Raw genomic sequence first — 15555 nt, 5'->3', positions numbered from 1 at the left:
CCTTAGCCGGTGCTCTTTTAGTTCCCTTCTTTGCCGGTGTCTTGGTAGAAGCCTTCTCTTTTCCTCTCTTGATGGCCATCCTTAAAAAGGAAGAAAAAGAAGGAATATTAAACTGAGAAAAATAAACACCAGAAGTAAGAAACTGCAAGTGATAATGAATGCCAAAGAAAAAGAAAATGTCTTAAATACCTGGTAGCTACAACATGCAAGTAAGACATCAATTAAAATCGCGAAGGCATATCACTAACAACTAGATGCAAGAGGGATAAAAGCAAGCAAGTAACAAGCATGAGAAGAATGGCTCAAGCATCAATATCAACAAGAATAATCACATGTAACAAAATAATGAGCCCTTTTATTATGAAAATTAATCAATACAAAATTCAATACACATGGATTGCAAGGTTTGTGAAAAAGAAGCATTAAGGTGCAAGAATAAGATAGAAAATAAAGCAAGATACCATGAGAGCATTTTCACAAACACTTGGTGTGCAAATTAAAAATAGGAAGTAAGGTAATCAATCCAAGTGTATAGGAGACCCAAAATAGGATGCCAATTGTCAAAGCACACCTCATAACACAAACAAGCTAAGAAATAGCAAAATAATCACCTAAATAAAATTCCAACACCAAAATAAAAATGCAAGAGAAAAGAATGAAAAAGAAATTACAAATAACAAAACTAATATGCAATTAAAAAATAACTAAATATTCAAGTGCAAGAAACAATAGAAGAATCAAAGAGTAGAAGAAAGGAAGAAAAGAAACCTTGAAAAGAAGATCAAAAGAGGGAGATAAATGGGAGTAAGAATGAGATAAGAGGGGAAGGAAGAGAAAACGAAAAAGAAAGGAAATTGTGGCTCCCGGAGTTGGTGGTCCGACGGTGGTGGTGGAGGGGGAAAGAGAAAGAAGGAAGAAGTGGAAAGAAAGAAAGAAGAAGTGTGAAGAAGTAGTAGGATTAGAGAAAGAAAAGAAGAGTGAAAGAAATGGAGGTCTGGGCGGTGCGCTGGTTTAATTGGATTTGCGTTGCGACGCGTGCGCGTCGCCCACGCGTATGTGTGGGTAAGCAGAAGTCTCAATGACGCGTACGCATTGGTCACACGTACGCATGACTACTCGTCATTCTAGAAGCACGATTCAAGTTCAATACTGGCACAACTCTCGGATTTTTGTACGAGAGCGCGCCAAAATGCCATACAACGCGTGCGCGTCCCTCACGTACACGCATGAGGTGCAAAAATTTCTAGTGACACGTGGGGTGGGTTGTGCGCCAGGAACCCCACTAGCACAGTTCCAGCCCAACTCTCGGGAAAATGTACTAGAGAGGGCCAACATCCCTATGACGCGTGCACGTCGATGACGCTTACGCGTGGGATGGTGCCTTTTTTTATAAAAATCAGAACAAAAGGGGAATGTACTTATGGGAAATTTAATACAGACAAGTAATAAAACAAATATAAGCAAATAAATAAAATATAACTATAAAAAGGAAGATAATGCCATGGTGGGTTGCCTTCCACCTAGCACTTTTCTTTAACGTTCTTAGGTTGGATGGTCCATAGGCTCAGTCCTCTTCCTTTGCTGGATCCTTCAAGAGAAAGATCTCCAACTCCTTGTTGTTCTTCACTTTTGCACCATGATACAGCTTCAAACGGTGTCCATTGACTTTGAAGAAGGTAGGGCTTGAGGGGTGACTTAGATGGATAACTCCATACGGTTCCACCTTCTCCACCACGTAGGTCCATCCCACCTTGACCTCATTTTGCCCGGCATTAACCTCAACCTTGAGTTCTAGAGAAGGACTTGACCCCCAGCTCTAAACTCTCTTCTCTTGATGTTCTTATCATGCACCGCCTTCACCTTTTCTTTGTAGAGCCTTGAGTTTTCATATGCTTCTAGTCGAAGGCACTCTAATTCCTCCAGCTGCAGTTTCCTTTCAATACCAGCTCCTCCCAATCCTGAGTTGCATTCCTTCACAGCCCAGTAAGCTTCCTCTACCGGAAGGTGACAAGCCTTTCCGTAGTCTAGGCGGAACGGACTCATGCCGATGGGTGTCTTGTAAGCTGTCTAATAAGCCCACAATGCATCTCCAAGCCTAGAGCTCCATTCCCTTCTATGAGGTTTAACAATCTTCTCGAGTATGCGCTTGATCTCTCTATTTGACACCTCGACTTGGCCATTTGTTTGGGGATGGTAAGCCGTCACCACATTGTGAATGATGCCATATTTCTTCAGTAAACCTATCATTCTTCTATTACAAAAATGAGACACTTGATCACTCATGATTGCTCATTTAGAAACATAATCAACAGCTAATAGAATATATAAGAAACCATTCGAGTTTGAAAATGGACCCATGACGTCAATACCCCAAACATAAAAATTTTCACAAAATAACATGAGTTGTTGGGGCATCTCATCCCTCTTGGATATGTTTCCAAACCTCTAGCATTGGTGGCAAGAGTCATAGGAAATATTAGCATCCTTAAAAAGTGTAGGCCACTAAAATCCGCAGTCTAAAATCTTTCTTGCAGTTCTTTGAGGACCAAAGTGTCCACCGCTCCAGAAGAATGGCATGCCTCTAAAATAGACTAGATTTTGGATTGTGGAACACACCTTCTAATTATCTGGTCAGCACCACATCTCCAAAAATATGGTCATCCCATATGTAATACTTGGACTCACTCTTGAGCTTGTCCTTTTGTTGCTTAGAAAAATTTGGAGGAAATGTGCGATTAACCAAATAATTAGCTATGGGTGCATACCAAGGAACCACCTCAGATATTGCTTGCAAGCTATCAAGTGAAAATACATCATTGATAGGAGTGGAGTCACTTTTAATATGTTTTAGGCGACTCAAGTGGTCCGCCACCAAATTTTGGGAGCCACTCCTATCTTTGATCTCTAGATCAAACTCTTGCAATAACAATATCCAACGGATTAACCTTGGTTTAGACTCTTTTTTAGGTAGCAAGTATTTCAAAGCCGCATGGTCTGAATATACTCCCACTTTAGTTCCAAGTAAATAAGCCCGGAATTTATCCAAAGCAAAAACAATAGCTAGAAGTTCCTTTTCAGTGGTAGTATAATTAGACTGAGCACCATCTAAAGTTTTAGATGCATAAGCAATAATATACAGATCCTTACTTCGCGCTAAGCTAGCGCCGCACCTACCGCATAGTTAGATGTATCGCACATGATCTCGAACGACCTACTCCAGTCAGGCCCTCTCACAATAGGAGCTTGGGTCAAGGAAATCTTCATCTTATCAAATGCTTCCATGCAGTCTTCCCTCAAGTTAAACTCTACGTCTTTCTGCAGCAAACGGGAAAGGGGTAGTGCAACCTTACTAAAGTCCTTGAGAAAATGCCGGTAGAAACCTGCATGACCAAGAAAAGAATGGACTTCCCTCACAGAGGAAGGATAAGGTAAACCAGAAATAACATCAACTTTACAGGACTAACAGATATACCAGTATTAGAAACAACATGGCCTAGAACAATACCTTGCTTTACCATAAAATGACATTTTTCGAAATTAAGTACAAGGTTTGAACTAACACATCTTTCTAATACTCTAGAAAGATTATCCAAACAAAGATCGAAGGAATCACCATAGACACTAAAGTCATCCATAAATACTTCCATACAATGCTCAAGAAGATCTGAGAAGATACTCATCATGCACCTTTGAAACGTAGCCGGTGCATTACATAAACCAAAAGGCATTCTTTTATATGCATATGTTCCAAAGGGGCATGTAAAAGTTGTTTTCTCCTGATCTTCTGGAGCAATATGGATATGAAAAAACCCAGTATAACCATCTAAAAACAATAGTGCAATTTACCTAACAGGCGATCAAGCATTTGATCGATGAAAGGTAGTGGATAGTGATCCTTGCGAGTGGCCAAGTTCAAGCGCCTATAGTCGATGCACACTCTCCAAGAATTCTGCACCCTTGTAGTCATGATTTCCCCATTCTCATTCTTCACTATTGTGACTTTGAACTTCTTCGGAACCACTTGTACTGGTCTAACCCACTCACTATCCGAGATTGGATAGATAATGTCAGCTTCAAGTAGTCGGGTCACTTCCTTCTTCACAACTTCCAGAAGTGTGGGGTTCAACCGCCTTTGAGATTGACGGATAGCCTTGGCTCCCTCCTCTAGAAAAATACGGTGCTCACAGACTTGAGGGCTTATACCTACTATGTCTGCCAAACTCCACCCAATAGCTTTCTCGTTCTTTCTCAAGACATTAAGAAGGCGCTCCTCTTGTTGGGAAGTAAGCTCATTTGCAATAATCATCGGGAGCTTCTGATTATCTTCAAGATAAGCATACTTGAGGTGAGGTGGGAGGGGCTTCAACTCCATGTTCAGCTCATAGCTTGGCTTTTGATCATCTGGGACCACTGGAGGTGGCAAGGTGTCTTCAGTATACTCAGGGGGCTTCCCCACACTTGCACCTTGAACCATGTTCTTCTCATCAACTGTCTCTTGGTGGACTTCAGCCACTGTTTCATAAATAATATCACACTAGAAGATAGAGTGGTCTTCCAGTGGATGCTTCAAAGCTTCATCAAGGTTGAAACCCATTGCTCTTCTATCAATCTCAAAGGAATATGTACTCGAGAAGGCATCCAATTTAAATTGAGAGGTCTTCAAAATGGCCTTCCAAGCAAAATAGAGGATGGTCTTCCTGAGTCATTAGGGGCCATGTCTAGAATGTAGAAATCAATAGGAAAAATCAACCCCTTAATGCTCACGAAGACATCTTCCGTAATGCCAAATAAAGAGATTATGCTCTTATCTGCCAAAACAAATCGGGTTGCCGACCTTCTCAACGGTGGAAGCTTCAAAGCATCATAAACAGATAATGGCATAATACTGACACAGGCACCTAAGTCACACATGCAATCAACAAATTGTACACCACCTATAGTGCATGTAACCATACACAGACCGAGATCATTACATTTCTTCAGTATAGCACCCATTAGAGCAGAAATCGAGCTACCCGAAGGAATAGTTTCTAAATCATGGATCTTTTCCTCATTCATGCATAAATTCTTTAGAAACTTAGCATACATAGGAACCTGGCGAATAGCATAAAAAAGTGGAATAGTTACCTCAACCTTTTTGAAGATATCCACCATCTTGGGATCTAGCTACGCTTGTTTTTTAGTCCTCCTAGCAAGGTGTGAAAAAGAAATGGAAATGGCATCTTCAAAACAGTGTCTTCCTTAGATACTCCATTCCTTGGTTGAGCAACTTCTTCTTCAACTGCCTCTTGTACCTCATCCTCATCTTCAACATCTTCTACCTTAACTACTTCTTCATCTTGAATGTCTTCTCTTGAGCTTGGCTCCTCAGGACTCCTCTCTTACAATGTAGTGCCGGACCTCAAAGTGATGGCATTGATTCTACCCTTGGGGTTAGGTAAAGGTTGAGAGGGAAGTGCACTACAGCTTGAAGGTTGAGTGTTGGAGGTAAAGGGCGGGTCCATACGAGATAGAAGAGCTTGGATGGTAGAGGTAAGACCGGTGATGCTAGAGGTAACTGTGGCTTGTAGCTCTTTTTGTCCTTGCATAAGAGAGCGAAGCATCTCATCATTAGAGGAAAAAGGAGGGTATGTAATTTGGGGGGCTTGTGGTTGGTTGAGTTGAGGTTCCTGAGCTTGCTTTTGGTGAGGTGGTTGGTATCTTTGGCTTTGATTTTGTTGTTGGTACGGAGGGTTTTGTTGACATCGGCTTTGTTGGTAGTTATTATTCCACCTTTGATTTCCACCATTGTCTCTACCTCCTTGGTTGTAGTTGTCTTTCTATCCTTGGTTGGGATTGTCTCTCCATCCTTGGTTGGAATAGTCCTGCCAACCTTGATTGTAGTTACCACCTTGATTGTAGTTACCGCCTTATTGATAATACTCTTGATTCAGATAGTTGTAATAAGCATTAGTGGCCGCCAAGGTGTTATCCTCTTGGAGTTGTGGACATTCATCAGTATAGTGAGAACAGCAAGTGCAAATTCCACATACTCTCTGAGGGACTAACTGTTGACATTATTGTTGTGCAGAGGGTGGATGTTGTTGTTAATTGAGTTGGAGTTGCATGAGTATATTAGTCATCTCTCCCAATGTCTTAGTGAGAGCAGCGGTCTCACTACTGGAAGAAACTTCCGCAACAGCCTTGGGATGATTATTCCTTTGCCTTGTATTTTGAGTAGACTCGGCTAAATCGGTGATCAGTTGCCACGCTTCTGTCGCTGCCTTGTACTTTGTCAGAGAGCCATTACTCGCAGCATCCAAGAGCGGCTTGTCTCGAGGCTTCATGCCTTGGCAGAAGTAGCTAATTAACACCAAGTGGTCAATCATGTGATAGGGGCACGAATCAAGGAGATTCCTGAAGCGTTCCTAATACTCATAAAGAGTCTATGATTCACCTTGAATGACGCAGGAAATTTTCTTCCTCAATCTATCTGTGACCTCCGGTGGAAATAACTTGTCCAAGAATTAACTTCTAAGCAAATCCCAATTGTAACAACAGCTTCAGGTTGAGTGTAGAACCACTCTTTGCCTTTCCCTCAAGAGAAAATAGGAAGGCATATAACCAAACAGCAGTCTCATCCGTACCATGCCGTCTAGTATTTGAACAAGCTATTTGAAAGTCTCTAAGGTGCTTAATAGGCCCTTGAGCGGGTAAACTATGGAATTTAGGCAGCAGATTAATCAATGCGGTCTTCAATTCAAAATCAGCAGTAAAATTTGGATGACGCACTTGAAATGGTTGAAGAGTAAAATCCGGAGCTCCCGCTTCCTTGAGCGTAATCTTTCTAAGAGCTGCCATAGTATCTGCACATAAATCAAGAGAAGAGTCGTCAATGGACTTAGTAGGAGAGGAGTTAGTTTCTTCCTCAAATGACGCTTCAGACTCAACCTCGGGTATGGTTGGTGAATTGGGCAAAACCCCATCACCACCCTCGGAGGCTAACCGACGCCGAGCCCACCTAATATGTGAATTAGTCTTTTCAATTTCAGGATCAAATGCGGCTAGGCTCGGATTCGGCAATGAACGCGTCATTCAATAAAAGAAACATACTGAGAAAAATAAATGATAAATACTACTTATAAACAAAAAAAAAACACGCAAATAAAAGATTCAATTATGCAAATATAAATATATTTACACCAACTAATAACTTGGCACACATATGCAACTCCCTGGCAACGGCGCCAATAATTGATGGGTGGAAAAATTCCGATTAAGAATTCCTGAAAAATATTTTCTAAAACAGCGTTGCAAGTATAGTCTTAACTGATGAAATTCTCACTATCAATTTAAACTGTGTCACAATTAATAATAAATAACCGGGAGTAGAATCCCGGGTCGTTTCCCAAAGAGTTGACACAAGATGCAAATTATTGGCTAGGATTTTTCTGAATATTTTATTTAAATTTAGAACGGAAAAATAAATGGCTAGGAATTAAAGCAATGAATAAATGACAAGAGGTGATATGTATTTAAAATTAGAAGGCCTTGGTCAGGGGAGAGAACTAGAGTTTCTATCCTTGTTGTCTTTACCAAGTATAATAGTAAATGTTCATTGCTTCCACTTAGTTATCCTCTAGCAATTGAAGGAAAGTCAAGTGATTATCACTAACTCTAGCTCACAAGTCCTAGTCACTTCATGAGGAAGGACTAGAGTTGGTGAGAAATGAGTTAGCCAGCAATTTCTAATTACAGATCAATACTTGAGTATCACAACTCAAGGAATCCCAATTAATCAACCCCCGAGCCAAGTTGGAAGATCTACTCCATTAAGATGAATGCCATTTTCATAAACACATAATAGAAGTAAATAAAAGACATGATAATTATGAGAAATTAATTAGATTAAAATTAGCACTAATAATAAATAACGACGATCAAACAAGCAATAAAAATAAACTTAAAAATAATTCAATGCATTAATAAAATTAAAAAATGACAAGATCCAAATATGAATTCAATGATCAAATAGAAAAGAGTAAATAAGGTAATTAAAGTAGGAACTAGGAATAAAATGATGAAGGACGAAGGTAGCAGCACTCTCTCAAGATCCAATTCAAAAGCAAAATCAAAAATGTCAAAAACCCTAGGAGAAGTAGTAGTTTTCCTCTCTAGAATTCAAAACTAATCAAGAACTAAAACTAAAAATGAAAGTGAAGTCCTCAGTCTCAGTTCCATCCCTGCCTCTAGTCTGTATTTTCGGGCTTGGATCTGCGTCCAAATCAGCCCAGAAATCGCCCCCAATGAGTTCTGTTAAGTGCAGCACGTGCCGCCCTGTCATGCGTACGCGTCAGCCATGCGTACGCGTTGCGAAACTTCTACACTGGTCACACGTACGCGTCGCTGAACGACGCTCCTAATCACGCACTGATAAACCACTATTTTATGGTTTATCTTGTGCTCAATTGAGTAGGTTTTATCAAGTCCTTGCACACTTATACATACAAATTGCATGGTTTTACAATTCCTTTCTAGTTTTGTTCTATAATTGAAAACTTGCTCCATGAGCCTTTGAATTGTATGTTTTTAATTCCCCTTTACACCATTTGATGTCGTGATCTGTGTGTTAAGTGTTTTCAGGTTTTATAGGGCAGGAATGGCTTAGAGGATGGAGAGGAAACTTGCAAATATGGAAGGAGCACAAGAAATAAAGGAGACAACCAGCGAGAAGTGACGCGCACGCATGGCTCACGCGTGCGCGTGAATTGGAGTTTGCATGGCGACGCGTGCGCGTGACCGACGCGTACGCGTGATACGCGAAAATGACCAGCGACGCATACGCGTGACTGACGTGTACGCGTGACATGCGCTATCTGCAGAAATCGCAAAAAATGCTGGGGGCGATTTTGGGCTGAGTTTAGACCCAGTTTTCGGCCCATAAACACATACTAGAGCCAGGGGACAAGCAGAGACTCAACATACATTCTCATTCGCATAGTTTTTAGTTTTAGAATTGAATCATAGAGAGAAATCACTCTTCCTCTAGGTTTTCTACACACTCATAGTTTTTATAGTTTATGCTTTTGCTTTGGATATTGAGAAGGGTCACTATCTCCGTTGAAGTTTCATTATTCTAGTTTGTTTTCTTATTCCTTTACTCTTTTGATTACCTATTAATCCTGTTCAGATAGGTATGTTATGATTTTGGGATTTATTAATGCAAAGAACTACTTTTATCTTTAACTAATTTTCAATTATTATTTTATTTAATTTATCATGTCTTCTTCTTATATTTCTGTGAAAGTTACATTCATGTCAATGGAGTAGACTCCCAACTTGACTTGGGGGGTTGATTAAAAGGAGACCCTTGAGTTGGAATACTCAAGCGATTAGTTCAATTGGAAGTCGTTGGCTAACTCTCTATTTACTAATGATAATCCATCCATAAGGAGAGAATTAGGACTTGCGAATAAGAGTTAGCTCAATCACTTGACTTTCCTTTATTTAGTAAGGGTTAACTAAGTGAAAACAACAACCTCTTGCTATTCCACTTGGAAAAATCCAACAAGGATAGAACCTCTTGCACAACCCATATCACGCGTACGCGTGGGTCGCGCAATTTCCAAGCGACGCATTAGCGTCAGGGATGCGTACGCGTGATATGGGTTGTGCAATTGGCGCGAAGGCAACCCCACACACGCACAACTCTCCGTTTGATACGCACGAGAGCAAAAAATGCATATGACGCGTGTGCGTCAAGGACGCGCACGCATGGATGGTTATTGTGGGAAAACGATGCGCACGCGTCAGGGACACGTACGCGTGGCGGGGCTTGTGCTCCCAGCACAGTTCCAGCCCCACACCATCATAACTCTCTGGCCAAACACCCATTTACGCCAATTTGCAGGGTCACGCGTACGTGTGTGGGACGTGTACGCGTGGACTGGTGAAAACGCAAGCGACGCGTACGCGTGGACTTGCTTGTGCGCAAGGCACGCCACCAACACCACTCCTGCCCAACTATTTGTTCAATTTTTATTTTTCACGCACACACATATGACGCGTATGCGTCAGCGACGCTTGCGCGTCGTGTGCCTTTTTTTTATTATGCAAAATGAAAAATGCAGCATGCAAATGAATATGCAGAAATTATGAATGACTACTGTGAAAATTAAAATAAATAGACTTAGAATTAGAAGAAACGATCATACCATGGTGGGTTGTCTCCCACCTAGCACTTTGATTTTACGTCCTAAAGTTGGACGGTCCATAAGCTCAATCTTCTTCTGTTGGTGGGTCCTCCAAGAGGAAGACCTCTAGCTCTTTATTTTCCTTCATCTTCTCACCATGATAAAGCTTTAAGTGATGTCCATTGACCTTGATGAATTTGGAACTAGAAGGATGACTCAGATGGAAGACTCCGTATGGCTCTGCCTTCTCTACTCTGTAGGGGCCTTTCCATCTGGATCTCAGCTTTCCTGGCATGAGTCTCAGCCTTGAGTTGTAAAGGAGAACTAGCTCCCCAGGTCTGAAATGTCTTCTTTTGATATGCTTGTCATGCACAGCCTTCACCTTCTCCTTATATAGTCTGGAGTTGTCATATGCCTCGAGTCGAAGGGTCTTCAGTTCTGCCAGTTGCAGCTTCCTTTCAGCACCAGCCTTCTCAAATCCCATGTTGCATTCCCTTACAGCCCAGAAAGCCTTGTGTTCCACCTCCACTGGGATGTGACAAGCCTTTCTGTACACTAAGCGGAAGGGGCTCATTCATATGGGTGTCTTGTATGCTGTCCGATGAGCCCAAAGCGCAATAAGTCTGGTGCTCCAGTTCTTCCTATGAGGCTTGACTATCTTCTCTAGTATGCACTTTATCTCTCTGTTAGATACCTCGGCTTGCCCATTGGTCTGGGGATGGTAGGCTGTTGCTACTTTTTGAACAATTCCATGCTTCTTCAGTAGACCTGCTAATCTCCAGTTACAAAAGTGAGTGCCTTGATCACTCACGATTGCTCGTGGTGACCCAAAGCGACAAATAATATGGTTTCTAACAAAAGAGACAACAGTGTTAGCATCATCAGTACGGGTAGGAATTGCCTCGACCCATTTAGAAACATAATCTACAGCTAACAGTATATATAAGAAATCACTAGAGTTTGGGAATGGACCCATGAAGTCAATGCCCCAAACATCAAAATTTTCACAGAATAGCATAAGCTGTTGGGGCATCTCATCCCTCTTGGATATATTATCAAACCTTTGGCATGGGGAACAAGATTTACAGAAGGCAGTAGCATCTTTAAAAAGAGTGGGCCACCAAAATCCACAGTCTAGAATTTTTCTAGCTGTTCTTTGAGGGCCAAAATGTCCTCCACTCTCAGAAGAGTGGTAGGACTCTAAAATGGACTGGAATTTTAATTGAAGCACACACCTTCTAACTATCTGGTTAGCACCATACCTCTATAAATATGGGTCATCCTATATATAATATTTGGACTCGCTTTTCAGCTTGTCCCTTTGATGCTTAGTAAAATTAGGAGAAAAAGTGTGACTAACTAGATAATTAGCTATAGGAGCATACCAAGGGACTACTTCAGATATTGCGTGCAAGATGTCAAATGGAAAAGTATCATTAATAGGAGTGAAGTCATCCTTGATGTGCTCAAGGCGACTCAAGTGGTCTGCCACTAAATTTTGGGAACCAATCCGGTCCTTAATTTCTAAATCAAATTCTTGCTGCAGCAATATCCAACGTATTAGCCTTGGTTTGGACTCTTTTTTAGTTAATAAATACTTTAGAGCTGCATGGTCTGAGTACACTACCACCTTAGTACCAAGTAAATAGGCTCGGAATTTATCCAGAGCAAAAATAATAACCAGAAGCTATTTTTCAGTGGTAGTGTAATTAGACTGAGTAGCGTCTAAGGTCTTAGAAGCATAAGCAATTACGAAAGGATCCTTACCTTCACGCTGAGCCAGCGCCGCTCCTACTGCATAGTTGGAGGCGTCACACATAATCTCAAAAATCTGGCTCCAGTCTGGTCCTCTCATAATCGGAGCTTGAGTCAAGGCGATCTTCAGCTTATCAAACGCAATCATGCAGTCCTCACTTAGCTCGAACTCAACATCCTTCTGTAGTAGTCTGGATAAAGGCAATGATACCTTACTGAAGTCCTTGATAAATCTCTGGTAGAAACCTGCATGAACAAGGAACGAACGAACTTTTTTCACGGAGGAGGGGTAAGGTAAACTAGAAATCACATCTACCTTTGCTGGATCTACAGAAATACCAGTATTAAAAATAACACGTCCTAGAACAATACCCTGTTTAACCATAAAATGACACTTTTCAAAATTCAATACAAGGTTTGAACTAACACACATGTCTAATACTATAGCTAAACTATCCAAGCAAAGGTTAAATGAATCACCATATACGCTAAAATCATCCATGAAAACTTCCATACAGCTCTCAACAAGATCAGAGAAAATGCTCATCATGCACCTTTGGAAAGTAGTCGGTGCATTACACAAGCCAAAAGGCATCCTTTTGTATGCATATGTTCCAAAGGGACATGTAAAAGTAGTCTTCTCCTAATCTTCAGGAGCTATATGAATTTGAAAATAGCCTGTATAACCATCTAAAAATCAGTAATGTGATTTACCTGACAGGCGATCAAGCATCTGATCAATGAATGGCTGGGGGTAATGATCCTTGCGGGTAGCCTGGTTGAGGCGCCTGTAATCAATACAAACTCTCCATGAATTCTGCACTCTAGTTGCCATGAGCTCTCCATGCTCATTCTTCACTGTTGTGGCTCCAGACTTCTTGGGCACCACTTGTACTGGGCTAACCCATTCACTATCTGAGATGGGGTAGATGATATCAGCTGCAAGCAGTCTGGTCACTTTCTTCTTGACAACTTCTAAGATGGTAGGATTCAACTGCCTTTGAGGTTGATGGACAGGCCTTGCTCCCTCTTCTAGAAATATCCTGTGCTTACAAACTTGAGGGCTGATGCCTACTATATCTGCCAAGCTCCACCCGATTGCTTTCTTGTGTCTTCTCAGCACACTAAGCAACTGCTCCTCCTATTGGGAAGTGAGTTCCCTTGCAATGATGACTGGGAGCTTCTGATTGTCCTCAAGGTAAGTATACTTGAGGTGGGGTGGAAGGGGCTTTAACTCCATTTTCTGCTCATGGATGGGCACTTGATCATCTGGAGCTAGTGATGATGGCAAAGTGTCCGCATTGTGTTCAGAGGGTTTCCCCACACTTGTATCTTACTCCATGTGCATCTCTTCTACTCTTTCTTGGTGAACTGCAGCTACAGTCTCATCAATGATGTCGCACTGGAAGATGGAGTGATCTTCCGGAGGGTGCTTTATAGCTTCATCCAGGTTGAAGCTCACTGCTCTGCCATCTATCTCAAAGGAGTAAGTTCTTGAGAATGCATCCAACTTGAACTTTAAAGTCTTCAGAAATGGTCTTCCAAGCAGGATGTATGATGGTCTTCCTGAGTCATTAGGGGACATCTCTAAAATATAGAAGTCAATAGGAAACGTGAGCCCCTTAATGCTCACCAGCACGTCCTCAGCAATTCCAACCGCTGTGATTATGCTTTTATCTGCCAAAACAAAATGAGCTGCCGACCTTTTTAAGAGAGGGAGCCTCAAAGCATCATATACAGACAATGGCATAATGCTAACACATGCACCTAAGTCACACATGCAGTCAGAAAATGTTACACCCCCAATGGTACACGTAACCATACATGGCCCTGGATCCCCATATTTTTCTGGTATGGCACCCATTAAAGTAGATATAGAGCTACCTAGCGAATAGTCTCTAGATCATGTATTCTATCCTTATGCATGCATAAATCCTTTAGAAACTTCGCATATTTAGGTACCTGGCTAATGGCATCAAAAAGTGGAATGGTTACCTCAACGTTTTTGAAGATCTCCACCATCTTTGGATCGAGCTCCATCTGCTTTCTGGACTTCCTAGCAAGGTCTGGAAAGGGGATAGGGATGGTGTCTCTTGTAGCTTCAGCCTCCTTTGATGCACTATTCTCTGGTTGACGCGCACACGTCGACCATGGGTGCGCGTCGCTCCTCGCTTCTCAACTCTTTAGTATCTTGTGTTACTTCCACTTTAACATGCTTCATCTTTATCCTTTAAGCCATTCATGCCCTGTAAACCTGAAAACACTTAACAAACACATCACGGCATCGAATGGTAATAAAGGAGAATTAAAAATTAACAATTTTAAGGCCTAGGAAGCAAGAAAGAAAAGGCTAGGAATCACTATGAGCAAGAAACACAAAGAGAGGAGGCAATCCAAAGAGTTTTCTAGATCAAACAGAGAGCTCTCTGGATACCAATTCATGAGAAAAGCTTAGTTGTGCAACATGAGAGAGCAAGCGTGCCACACGAAACCAACTGTGCCCTCCCAGGGGAATTAAATCCTCTCAAGTGGGACATGAGAACAAGGGCATGGCACTGAAAGGTCAAAAAAGAATGCAAAGTTGTGGGAATTAGGCACAACCATCCAACATGGGAGCATAGCCGTCCAACGCCAAAATCGACGTCATGCGTATGCATCTCCCATGCGTACGCACAAGTCATGAAAATTGCTAGGTTGTGTGTATGCGCAAGTTGCAAAGATTTGCTAATTCATGTGTACGCATCACCCATGTATATGCACAAGCTGCAAGATTTTCCAAATCATGCGTACGCATCTCCCATGTGTACACATAACATCCAGTTCATGTCCCACATGAGAATTTAGCCGTGGGATGCCTGAACTAAAACAGGGAGCATTTGAAGACAAATTTGTATAGCTGTGGGACGTGGAAATCTGGTGTGGCATGTGAGGACTTAAACAGAAACTATCCAACCCAAATTGAAGGCCACACGTTGCACGCATGAAGGGCACGTCCCATGCACTAATTGGGTCACCTTCCGGGGGCTTTAATTCCTTCACCAAGTCCCCCAATTCTTCAAGACTTAAATGATTCACTCAAAGATTCAACTTAAGCCCACTAATAGCATTGATTGAGGATTACAAGGAGAAAAGATCCAAAGCTTGGTCAGAGGAAAGCATTAATTAGTTTGATTTGATTTTGTTTTAAGTTGATTCTATTTTAAGTTTTGAATTTGAATTTCTTTTAGGTTAGTATTTAAAGAGAGAAGTCAAACGTTTTGAGAGCAAGTAGGACTAAATCGTAACCCTTGCATCTTTCCCGCTTAACTCAGAGCAAGTGGAGCTAAACCACAACCCTTGCATCCTACCCAGGTGTTTCAAATCTCAATCTGAAGCAAGTGGGACAAACCACAACCCTTGCATCTTATCCAGGTGTTTCAAATCTCAACCCGGAGCAAGTCGAACAAACCAGAACCCCTGTATCCTACCCAGGTGTTTCAAAACTCAACCTGGAGCAAGTGAGACAAACCACAACCCCTGCATCTTACCCAGGTGTTTCGAATCTCAACCCAGAGTAAGTGGAACAAACCACAACCTTTATATCTTACCCAGATATTTCAAATCTCAACCTGGAGCAAGTGGGACAAAC

This window comes from Arachis hypogaea, chromosome 20, assembly GCF_003086295.3.
Source record: "Arachis hypogaea cultivar Tifrunner chromosome 20, arahy.Tifrunner.gnm2.J5K5, whole genome shotgun sequence".
Classification (NCBI taxonomy): domain Eukaryota; kingdom Viridiplantae; phylum Streptophyta; class Magnoliopsida; order Fabales; family Fabaceae; genus Arachis; species Arachis hypogaea.
The sequence above is the reverse complement of the archived record's forward strand: the minus strand, read 5'-3'. Positions refer to the sequence as shown.